The sequence below is a fragment of the Phocoena phocoena genome, chromosome 4 (genome assembly GCF_963924675.1).
Source record: "Phocoena phocoena chromosome 4, mPhoPho1.1, whole genome shotgun sequence".
Taxonomy (NCBI): Eukaryota; Metazoa; Chordata; class Mammalia; order Artiodactyla; family Phocoenidae; genus Phocoena; species Phocoena phocoena.
In genome coordinates, this window is record NC_089222.1 from 86,102,506 (window position 1) to 86,115,868 (window position 13,363).

The 13,363-nt window shown below is 36.2% G+C and overlaps 1 protein-coding gene across 1 annotated transcript in view; it reads right to left on the minus strand.

The window, feature by feature from the left end:
* The window catches only part of GRAMD1C (GRAM domain containing 1C), an 81,373-nt gene that overhangs the window by 60,640 nt on the left and 7,370 nt on the right, over positions 1–13,363 (minus strand). The gene's annotated exons all lie outside the window — the stretch shown is intronic.

The window sequence follows — 13,363 nt, forward strand, 5'->3', positions numbered from 1 at the left end:
GCCATGAAAACTAGCAGCGCAGGACTCAGCTGATTCAGAGTGGAAAGCAGAAAACCTATCCCAGAAGTGAAAGGAAAAATTCTGAAACTATCCAAGTGTGTGGAGGTTGAAGTCCCAGTTAGGACAACAAACAAGCAGACTGTCAGATCAGTAGGGTGTGTAACAGAGAGACCTTAGAAGAGAGACAGACACAGATGAACTTGATAAACTCTCCATGTACTCCTAAATAAACAGAGACTACACGCATGTGTAACAGAGATTGGAGAAATCCCAAACTATCCACACATTCCAGGATGGAGATACAAGAAGTCTCAGTGGAACATTAAGACTGGGACAAACTTGAAAATGATTTGAATTTCGAATGCACTACCCAATCTATACACAGATCTGTCAGCAGAAGGGAAAAGCCTTACTGGCTCTCTGTCTTTGAGCACAATTTCTCACCAATGATTGGCTGATATAAGGGGTGACACCAGAAACCAGCCTTAAAAGTAAAACAACAACAATAATAATAAACTGAGCAAAGACATTTGCTTACACATACCACAGGACAAACATATTTCACAGATTTACTCTAGGCAAGTTACTAAACAGAAATTAGCAATGAGAAGCTTTAGCGGTAGAAAGGATGCAATCAGAATCCACAGCTGCTACAATATGTTATCTATATTATCCAATTTTCTTTTTTTGTAATTAATTTTATTTATTTATTTATGACTGTGTTGGGTCTTCGTTGCTGTGCAGGCTTTCTCTAGTTGCGGTGAGCAGGGGCTACTCTTCATTGCGGTGTGCAAGCTTCTCATTGCAGTGGCTTCTCTTGGTGTGGAGCATGGGCTCTAGGCGCGTGGGCTTCAGTAGTTGTGGCTTGCGGGCCCTAGAGCGCAGGCTCAGTAGTTGTGGCACACAGGCTTAGTTGCTCTGCGGCATGTGGGATCTTCACAGACCAGGGGTTGAACCGTGTCCCCTGCATCGGCAGGCGATTCTTAACCACTGCACCACCAGGGAAGTCCCTATGTTGTCCAATTTTCAAAAAACTTATGAAACATGAAAAGAAATAGGAAAATGTGACTCATAATAAGAAAAGAGATAAGCAGGCAATAGTCTTTCATGGTTCCCAGATACTGCATCTAGCAAAGACATCAAAGCAGTTATTTAAAATATTTTCAAAGAACTAATGAGAAGAAAAAGAGGAAGAGGACTCAAATCAATAAAATTAGAAATGAAAAAGGAGAAGTTACAACGGACACCGCAGAAATACAAAGCATCCTAAGAGACTACTACAAGCAACTCTATGCCAATAAAATGGACAACCTGGAAGAAATGGACAAATTCTTAGAAAGGTATAACCTTCCAAGACTGAACCAGGAAGAAACAGAATATATGAGCAGACCAATCACAAGTAATGAAATTGAAACTGTGATTAAAAATCTTCCAACAAACGAAAGCCCAGGACCAGATGGCTTCACAGGTGAATTCTATCAAACATTTAGAGAAGAGCTAATACCCATCCTTCTCAAACTCTTCCAAAAAATTGCAGAGGAAGGAACACTCCCTAACTCATTCTATGAGGCCACAATCACCCTGATACCAAAACCAGACAAAGATACTACAAAAAAAGCAAATCACAGACCAATATCACTGATGAATAGAGATGCAAAAATCCTCAACAAAATACTAGCAAACAGAATCCAAGAACACATTAAAAGGATCACACATCATGATCAAGTGAGGTTTATCCCAGGTTTGCAAGGATTCTTCAATGTACGTGAATCAATCAATGTGATACACCATATTAACAAATTGAAGAATAAAAACCATATGATCATCTCAATAGATGCAGAAAAAGCTTTTGACAAAATTCAACACCCATTTATGATAAAAACTCTTCAGAAAGTGGGCACAGAGGGAACCTACCTCAACATAATGAAGGCCATATACGACAAACCCACAGCAAACATCATTCTCAATGGTGAAAAACTGAAAGCATTTCCTATAAGATCAGGAACAAGACAAGGATGTCCACTCTCCCCACTATTATTCAACATAGTTTTGGAAGTCCTAGCCATGGCAATTAGAGTGGTTAAGACTCGGCACTCTCCCTGCCAGGGCCCTGGGTTCCATCCCTGGTCGGGGAACAAAGATCCCACAAGCCACGCAGTGTGTCAAATATATATATATTTGTGTGTGTGAAGTCTATATAAATATATATATATATTTAAAGTATCCGTCCTTGAAGGTCCCAATTTCTTCTTTCTCTAAAATAATTTTCAAAATATAACAATCTTCTCATTCTAAGTAATTCCAACACTTTTGGTGCATATTTATACATGTCAATACAGTAAAATTCAATAAACTAGCATCTTGCAGTCCAAAACTCCTAATGGCTGGCAGCAGCTAGTCAAAAATGATCTGGAAAGTCTCACTGATTAGTATCTATGGCACACTCCATAACCTCATAAGCAGATTTTTAAAGCAGTTTTGATAGCAGACTGGAATAAGAGAAAGTGTAAAAGTTAAGAGTAAATTAACTTGGTACATTAGTCATAAAAGACTACATTGTACTGTAGTAAGCAGCAACTCCCAAATCTCAGTGCTTACAAGAACAATGGTTTATTTCCCATTTAAACACAAATGAATAGTTGTGGGTTGGCAAAAGGCTTAGCTCCACACTGTCCTAACAGAGGGACATACACTAATAAATGCTCCACCATCCAGGGACAGGAAGTTGGCAAAGAGTGTACTAACTCTAACGGCTGCCCCCTAGAAATGACACACATCATTTTGTTCACATTTCATTGACAAAAAAAATAGTCACATGGCTACACTTAATTCAGGCACATGGAGAAACAAATATCTATCATGGGCCCAGAAGGAAATGAAACAAAAATCCTGATGAAGAGAATGAATGATTATTTAAGATTACTGAATGGGCTAAATCAAGAATTACCGTACTACTAGAGAGGCAATGAATCTCTTCAGAGAGCCCATTTCTACCCATTCAATGAAGAAGAAAATAGTCATTTAGAGTTCCATGCCAACAAGGCACTCAACTTTTAAAATGGAAATATAATTCACATACCATAAAATTCACCCTTTTACAATATACAGTTCAGTGTGTTTTGGTATAGTCACAAAGCTGTGCCACTATCACCATTATCTAATTCCAAAAACTTTTATCATTCCCAAAAGAAACCCTATACCAATTAGCAGTCATCCCCCACTTGCCCCTCCACCCAGGCCCTATCAACCACTAAATTACTTTCTGTCTCTATAGATTTGCTTATTCTGGGAATTTCATATAAACGGAACCATGCGATATTGTGGTCTTTGTGTCTGTCTTCTATCACTTAGCATAATGTATTCAAGGTTCATCCATATTGTAGCATGAAACATTGCAACATTTCAGCTTATGGATATTATTCCACTTTATGAATATATTATACCACATTTTATCTATGTATTCATCAGTTGATGGACATTAGTGTTGTTTACATTTTTTAGCTATTATGAATACTGCCACTATGAACATGGATGTACAAATTTTTGTGTGAATGTTTCAGTTCTCTTGGGTACATACCCAAGAGTTGAATGGCTGGCTTACATGGTAACTCTATGTTTAACATTTTGAGGAACTGCCAAACTATTTTGCAAATTGGCTGCACCATTTTACATTCCCACAAGCAATGCATGAGGGTTCCTATTTCTCCACATACTCGCCAACACCTAATGTCTGTCTTTTTCATTACAGTCATCCTAGAGGGTGTGAAACGGTATCCGATTGTAGTTTTGATTTATGTTTAGATAATGATGATTGATGTTGAACATCTTTTCCTGTGCTTATTCACCATTTGCATATCTTTGGAGAAATGTCTATTCACATTTTAATTGGGTTATGTTTTTATTATTCAGCTATGAGTTCTTTATATATTCCAGTATAAGTCCCTTATCAGATATTTGATCTGCAAATATATTCTCAAATTCTGTGAGTTGTCTTTTCATTTTCTTAATGGACTCCTTGAATCACAAAAGTTTATAACTTTGATGAAGTCTAACTTATCTGTTTTTTTTTTTTTTGCCCCTTGAGCTTTGTATCATATCTAAGAAATTATTGCCTAATCCAAAGGTCATGAAGATTTACACCTATGTTTTCTTCTTAAAGTTTTACAATTTTAATTCTTACATTTAGGTCTATGATCCATCTTGAATTAATTTTGTATTCAGTATGAAATAGGGGGGCCAAATTCATTCCTTTGTATGTGGATATCTAATTGTCCCAGAACGATCTGTTGAAAAGACTATTTCCCTCAATGAATTGTTTTGGCACCCTTGTCAAAAATCAGCTGACCATAAATGTGAGAGTTTATTTCTAGACTCTATTCTATTCTATTAATCTATGTGTCTAGCCTTATATCAGGGCCACGTTGTCTTGATTACTGTAGCTTTGTAGTAAGTTTTGAAATTAGGATGTTTATATTTTCCAACTTCACTCTTTTTCAAGATTGTCTTGGATATTCTTGGCCCTTGCATTTCCAATTGAACTTCCATTCAGCTTGTAAATTTCCACCCCCCCCCAAAAAAAAAATCGGTTGGGATCTTGATAGGGATGGCACTGAATCTGTAGATCAATTTAGGGAGTACTGCCATCTCAACAATGTTAAATCTTCCAACCCATGAACAAAAAATATCCTTTCATTTATTTATAGAATTTAAAATTTCTTTCATGAGACTTCATAGTTTCAATGTTCCTGTCTTACACTTCTTTTGTTAAATTTATTCCTAAGTATTTTATTCTTTTGATGCTATTGTAAATGGAATTCTTTTTTAAATTTCATTTTCAAGTCGTTCACTGCAATGTATAGATTTTCAATTAATTTTGGTTTTAGAATCAGGGTAATACTAGCCTCAGTGAATGATTTAGGAAGTGTTCCTTTTTTTTTTTTTTTTTTTTTTTTTAGGGAAGGGATTTTGAAGGATTTGTGTTAATTCTCCTTTAAACAATGTGGTAGTGAAGCCATCTGGTACTGAGCTTTACTCTGTGAAGTTTTCTTGCTTTGGTTTGGTTTGGTTTGGTTTTCTTAGTAATTCAATCTCTTTCCTTGTTATAGGTCTTTTGATTTTCTATTTCTTCTTGAGTGAGTTTCAGTAGTTAGTGTTTTTCTAGGAATTTGTCTAGTTCATCTACATTCTCTCAGGTATTATTTCAAATGTATAAGGTTAGCAAAACTTTAAAGACTGATAATATCAAGTGTATTGGAACAAAAACCAAGACAGACTATATGTTCAGCCATATCTCAACAAAGTAAGAGAAGTGAAACCATACGGAGTGTGTTTTCTGACCATAATGAAATCAATCTAGAAATCAGTAACAGGAAGATAGCACAAAAATCCCCAAACACTTGGACACTAAACAATGCACATCTAAATAATCCATGGGCCAAAGAGGAAGTCTCAGGGGAAATAAAAAATATACTGAACTGAATGAAAATAAAAATACAATATATCAACATTTGTGGGACACAATTGAAGCTGAGAAACAAATTTATAGCACTAAATGCACACATTAGGAAAGGGGAAAAGTCTAATAATCTCAGTGTCCAACTCAAAAGCTTAGAAGAGGGAGAGCAAAATAAACCCAACATGAGCAAAAAAAAAAAAAATATATATATATATATAATAAAGGTAAGAGAAATCAATGAAACAGAAAAACAGAAACAATAGAGTATCGATGAAAAAAGAGATGATTCTTTTAAAATAATCAATGAAACTGGTAAACCTCTAGCAAGACTGACAAAGGAAAAAAAACCTTGAGCAAGAAGATATGAATTACCAATATGAGGAATAAAACAAGGTATATAGCACTACAGACTCCAAAGACATCAAAAGGAAATAAGGCAATACTATAAACAGCTCTACACATATAAATATGACAACTTAGATGAATAGACACAAACTATCACAACTCACTCAATATGAAATAATTTGAATAGATTTACAACCATTAATGAAATTGAATTTATAATTTAAAATCTCCCAAGGAAGAAATCTCCAGGCCCAGATGGCTTCCGTGGAGAATTTTATAAAACTTAAAAAACATTAACTCTAAGTCTATACAGCCTCTTCTAAAAAACAGAAGAGGAGGGAGCACTTCCCTACTCATTATATTAAGGTAGTATTACCCTGATACCAAAACAAGATAAAGACAGTACAAAAAAAAAAGAAAATTACAGAACAATATCCCTCATAAATATAGATGCAAAATTCCCAACAATATACTAGCAACTGCAATAAAGCAATATATGAAAATTATACAACATGACCAACTGTAGTTTATTCCAGGAATCTAAGGCAGGTTCAACATTCACAAATCGACCAACGTAATCCACCATACTAACGTGTTGAAAAAGAAAAATCACATTACCACATCATTTGAAATGGAAATAAAATTTTACAGAAGTCAATGTCCATTTGTGATTTTATTAATTAATTTGTTTGTTTATGGCTGTGTTGGGTCTTTGTTGCTGCACGCGGGCTTTCTCTAGTTGCAGCAAGCAGGGGCTACTCTCTGTTGTGGTGCGTGGGCTTCTCACTGCAGTGGCTTCTCTTTGCTGCGGAGCACGGCCTCTAGGTGCACGGGCTTCAGTAGTTGTGGCTCACGGGCGTAGTTGTTCCGTGGAATGTGGGATCTTCCCGGACCAGGGCTTGAACCCATGTTCCCTGCATTGGCAGGCAGATTCTTAACCACTGCGCCACCAGGGAAGTCCCATTTGTGATTTTAAAAACTCAGAAAAACAGGAATACAGGAAACATCCTCAACTTGATAAAGAACATCTATCATGAATGTTGTGTTAGCAGGCATGAAAACATTAATCTCCTTGTATATCTCCATCAGAGCTCCTGGGTGACCAGATGCATTGTCAATGAGCGGTAATATTTTGAAGAAATCTTTTTTTTCAGCAGCAGGTCTCGACAGTGGGCTTAAAATAGTCAGTAAACAATATTGTTAGCAGATGTGCTGTCATCCGGACCTTGCTGTGCACAGGGTAGATTTGGCATAATTCTTAAGGGCCTTAGGATTTTCAGAATGGTAAATGAGCACTGGCCTCAACTTAAGTCACCAGCAGCATTGGACCCTAACAAGAGAGTCAGCCTGTTCTCTGAAGCTCGGAAGGCAAGCACTGACTTCTCCTCCCCAGCTATAAATGTCCTAGATGGCATCTTCTTCCAATATTAGGCTCTTTTGTTTACATTGAAAATCTATTGCTTAGTGTAGCCACCTTTGTTAATTATCTTAGCGAGATATTTTGGATAATTTTACTGCAGTTTTACCTTGGACTTATGTTATGGAGATGGCTTCCTTCCTTAAACCTCATGAAACAGCATCTGCCAGCTTCAAACTTTTCTTCTGCAGCTTCCTTACCTCTCTCAGTCTTTGCAGAACTGAAGAGAGTTAGGACCTTGTCGGGAGTAGGCTTTGGCTTAAGCGACTGTCGTGGCTGGTTTGATCTTCTATGCAGACCACTAAAACTTTCTCCGTATCAGCAATAAGGCTATTTTGTTTTCTTATCATTCCTGTTCACTGAAGTAGCACTTTTAGTTTCCTTCAAGAACTTTTCCTTTGCATTCGAAACATGGCTAACTGACGCAAAAGACCTAGCTTTCAGCCTATCTCGGCTTTCGACATGCTTTCTTCACTCAGCTTAATCATTTCTAGCTTTTGATTTAAAGTGAGAGATGTATGACTCTTCCTTTCACTTGAACACTTGCAGGGTTATTAAACGGCCTAATCTCAATACTATCGTGTCTCAGGGAATAGGGAGGTCCACAGAGAGGAAGAGAGACAGGGGAATGGCAGGTCAGTGGAGCAGTCAGAACATAAAAAACATTTACTGATCAAGGTAAACGTTTTATGTTCTGACATAAAACATCCCCAAACAATTACAATACTAACATCAAAGATCATTGATCACAGATCACCATAACAAATATAACAATAAAAAAAGTTTGAAATATGCAAGGATTATCAAAATGTGACATAGAGACACAAAGTGAGCGAATGTTGGGAAAATGGTACTGATAGACTTGCTCAACACAAGCTACAAACCTTCAATTTGTAAAGTATGCAGTATCTCTGAAGTGCAATAAAACAAGGTATGGCTATATTCTAAAATTTAAATTTATACGTAAGTATAAAGTAAATTTATACGACAATTTTCACGATAAAAACTGTCCACAAGGAGGCAAGAATGCAGAGAAACTGTATCACTCACACTTGCTAGTGGAAATGTAAAATAGTACAGCAACTCTGGAAAAGTTTGGCAGCTTCTTAAAAACTAGATATGCAACGGTCAGATGACCCAACAATTGCACTCCTGGGAATTTATCCCAGAGGAAAACTTATGTTCACACAAACACCTGTACGTGGATGTTTATAGCAGCTTTATTCATCATGGTCAAAAACTGGAAAACAGCCCAGATGTTCTTTCAATGGAAGAATGGTTAAACTGTGATTCATCCATACCATGGAATACTACTCAGCATTAAAGAGGAATAAACTATTGGTACATAAAACAAAAGGGATGGATCTCCAGGGGAATATGAGTGAAAAGAGCCAATATAGAATGTTACATAACTGTATTATTCCTTTTATATAATATTCTTGAAATGAAACAATTATCAAAATGGAAAATGTTTTCCACTAACCTGGCAAATAGGTTAGTGGTTGCCAAGGGTTAAGTAGGGGCAAGGGGCAGAAATAAAGTGGCTGTGTCTATAAAAGGGTTGTGCCTATAAAAAGGATTCTTGTTGTGAAAGAAATGTTCCATATCTTGACCTTATCAATATCAATATGCTAACCGTGATACTGTACTACAGTTTTGCAGGATGTTACCATTAGGCAAAACTGTTTAAAAGGTACAGAGTATCTGTATTATTCTTACAACTATATGTGAATGTAAAATTATCTCAAACTACAAGTGAAAACAAAAGAGTAAAAGAAGGAAAGGTTGGTAGGGATAGAATAAAGGTGTTAATTCTATGTAAGAGGGGAAAATGTTTAAAGTGCTTTTAATGCTGATTCAGATGTCAATACCCCGTACCCTTATTTGTACTGCCCACCATTAGGCCATTTTACTACCTTAGTAACATCTTGACCAGAGAAACAATGCAATTAAAATAACTTAATGATTGAGCCAAGTGTGACTAGGGTAATAGAAGCTCACTCTGGTAGATCCACAGGAAGTTTTAGAGGGACTAACATGCTATTTATTGAATCTCCTTCTGCTCACTCATACAGTATCAAATCCAAGTCCCAAAACTTCATGGGAGACGAACAACAGTTAGTCCCAGTTTCCCCCACCACCCCAAGCCCAAGTTGAGACAGATAAGCTTCCTTGTCTTCAACCTGCCCTTTCACAAAGGGTAAAACTCTTCAAGAGTCATAGCTTTGTAAACAGTTCTCAGTTCCAATTCTTACAAATGCAAGGCATCATCCCCTATCCCGGGGTGGCCATTAAACCTTTGGTTACTGAGACTAATAAACTCCTCAGGGCTGCCTCAGCATTAATTCTCATGCTTACAACTCTGGCAATCAGTTTCCTCTTCTCCTTTAGCCCTCAGTTACTTCCCTTGCTATCTTGAGAGCCCATAAAAGCATTTTATTAAAAAGATGTTTGTAACATTTCACCCAGAATTTCTAGGTACTTGGTAGCAAAAGAGCTTTTAAGTTAGACAGTCCTCTCTCCATATTGCTAGAAATGTTAGTTCCTAGCCCTTTATAATCAAATCTAAAAGTGTTAAAAAGAGATCTAGGTTTTTCAAACAATATCTATCTATAATTGAAATTTTTTTTAAATTGAAATTTTTAATTGCATAAAATATGTTTTTTAAGCCAACAGAAATTGGAAAACGAGTTTACTCTTTTTATCAGTTTCCAAAGTGAAATTACAAAATATCATTCTTAGCTTGAAAAACATCCAAGGTATGTTGTGGAGGACAGCATATTACAGGAAGCCTCTTAGTTGCCAAAGTTTGTTACAAACATACTAATTAATCCTCGTGGGCTTTTTAAAAAAATTTACAGTGCAACATTAATTAATCGTCATGATGTACCTATAAATCCGGTTTGTGGCAAGTTTCATCCCCCAGTTATAAGCGGAAAAGCTTACCTGTGAATAACAATAATATGATCATGCAATACGTCAATGACAAAGCACACAATCAAGACTTCTGATTTCTTGTACAATTAGAAAAACTAGATTATGATCTAGAAAACTTCAAACATAATTTTTTTTTTTTTTTTTTTTGTGCAGTACGCGGGCATCTCATTGTTGTGGCCTCTCCCATTGCGGAGCACAGGCTCCGGACGCGCAGGCTCGGCGGCCACGGCTCACGGTCCCAGCCGCTCCGCAGCATGTGGGATCTTCCCGGACCGGGGCATGAACCCGTGTTCCCTGCATCGGCAGGCGGACTCTCAACCATTGCGCCACCAGGGAAGCCCCAAACATAATATTTTTTATTAAAACATAGGTATACTACTTATTATCTGTACATATGTAGATAATATTTTAAAATCTAGACTTGTTTTGCTCTTAAAATGTTTTAGAGCAAAAAAAGAAACAAATTTTCTAATCTCTTTTAAAATTCTCCTACTCCAACTGAGGGATCGGATATCACATATCTTCTTTACTCTATATTTGTCAAGATTTCCAAATACACAATTATTTAAAGAAAAACACATCAAGGACCTCTTAACAAATTTAGTTTTAATTTTACTTACACAATTCAGAAAACTTTATAAATTCTTCCACTTTTAAAATGCAAACATCAACTAATCAGCTATTAAGGAGTAAGTATATACAAGTGACAAATATTTTTAAATGGGAACTTTATTAAGTACCTTACCCAAAGCACTAATGCTTCTATTTAAAAAATACAGTATTGCAGCAACATGGATAGACCTAGAGATTTTCATACTTAGTGAAGTAAGTCAGACACAGAAAAACAAATATCACATGCTTATATGTGAAATCTAAAAAAAAAGGGTACAAATGAACTTATTTACAAAACAGAAGTAGAGTCACGGATGTAGAAAACAAACTTATGGTTACCAGGGGATAAGGGGTGGGGAGGGATAAACTGGGAGATTGGGATTGACCTGTACACACTACTATACATAAAATAGATAACTAATAAGAACCTGCTGTATAGCACAAGGAACTCTATTCAATACTCAGTAATGGCCTATATGGAAAAGAATCTAAAAAAACAAAAAGAGTGGATATATATATATATATATATAACTGATTCACTTTGCTGTATGCCTGAAACTAATACAACATTGTAAATCACCTATACGCCAATAAAAATTTTTTTAAATCCAGTAAAGGATGTCATCTTCTAAACATACATAACAGAAAATCTCAAAGGCTTTTTTCTACTCCCAAGAGTTGCTAGTTCTACATCACTAAGAGAAGTTAACACTAAATAAATGCATCTGCTGCAGATCTCTGGATGCTCTTCCTCTGGGACCTAATCCACCGGGACTATACCATTATTTAGTCAGAAAAAAAAAAAAAAAGTTTATGATTTTGGGTTTCTTTCTTCTGCTATGTATTTTTGCTAACCGATAAAGGGCAAAGCATAAATAGTTATTTGCTATTAACTTCATTTTAAATTTCATTTCTTCATTTCACATCATTTTTATTGTTACCTTAGGATTTAAAAGTTAATGATAAAACTCATCTCCCACATACTAGGGTTAAATATTTTCATTTTAAAATAAAAAAATAAAACAAATGTAACAAGATTCCTATGTTTATATTATAAGATGGAAGTCGAAAATCTGTAGCTTTTGATCTCAGTATCAGTTGCTACGGTGATTTAATCATATTCATTTAAATTAAAGTCCTACTGTCAGAAAGACACTAGCCACTCTATTAAGTAGCACAAGATTAAATGGATAGGGTCTAAAAGAAATCAACTTCAGCGGGGGAAAAAAAAACTTAATAAACTTTGGTTCACTTTCTTGTATCCTCTTAAGTTTTCACAATTTTTTTTTATTTGCGGGAAAGCATCAAAATAATTTTCCAGTAGTACAAGTATTATGTCCTCTTATCTAGAACTTTTCAACCTTTTTACAACTGGGACACTGTTAAGGGAAGGTGTTCCCCATGTAACATACTGTCTTATGACTGACACAAAGCTTTCAGGACTGTAAATTATGAGCACTTGCTAGCCATAAACCTCTTTTGTCTTGATTCAAGACACACTAGTGCTGCAATACTATGGCCCAATCTCGAATTTTACAAGTGAGCCACCTGAGGCCAAAGAGGTTAAACAACATACTCAAGGGAACTACGCAGTGAAATCACCAGGGGCAGAGCACGTACTCTACCCCAGATGTTTTGTTCCTGATCTCCAATTTGTTCAATTATATCATGCTGGCCTCTAAATTCATTACAGTTAGATCAATAGAGCTAGCCGGGCCAGAATATATGAGATATTCCACATAAGTGAAGTCTTCAGATCCCTGGGGCTTAACACTTTAAATACCAAAAGTTTACAAGTGCTCAATCTTTTCTGGTACAAACTTTCCCAAAGTGAAAAGGCACAAAACTAAGTTCCTTGGGTGTTCCAGTGAAACGGCTCTGACCCTCTACTAATCCTTTGCTTAACTACCCAGTCACGTGCCTCGTGAATATTTTCCTGTTATGCTATTGGTCTTCATTCTGTTCCTTTTGGATCTGTCGGTGAACTCTGCCATCTTACCGTATTCATTCAATTCCTACTTTATTGCCGGGAGAACATGAAAATGGCAACATGGTGGAGTAGAGTGGTAGAAGCATATGGATTTAAAATGGCAGAGGGAAAAGAATGCATTATTTATTTTCCAGACTTCTTAACCATTTTTACCAGCTACAGTACTGTATTAGAGTCAATGATCTGCATAGACCTTTGGCCTCCACATTGAGAGGCCCAAGTTCCTACACTTTTTGAGCTTCTGCTATCACTTCTTGCTACTGATCATGTGTCATCACCAAATAATTCCCATCTCCAATAACCTATTCAATTACACAATGGGAACCTACTTATTTAGGCTTATAAAAAACATGTCAAAAAATACATTAAAGAAATTCCAAATGAAGGCTTAGGGATTCTCCTTTTACAAGATTCCCGCATGAACTCTGATTTAGCTCTTCAGGTTCTTTTTTGGTTTTGTTTGCTTCTAAGTTCTGATAGTTCTAGTTTCTGGATAAGTGACCTCTAGAAAAGTCAGTACAAACTTCTGAGATGTTGTATTTGTCTCTAAATCTATTCCATGTGAATTCATATAAAACGTCCTCAAAATAAAGTGTTTGCAATCATC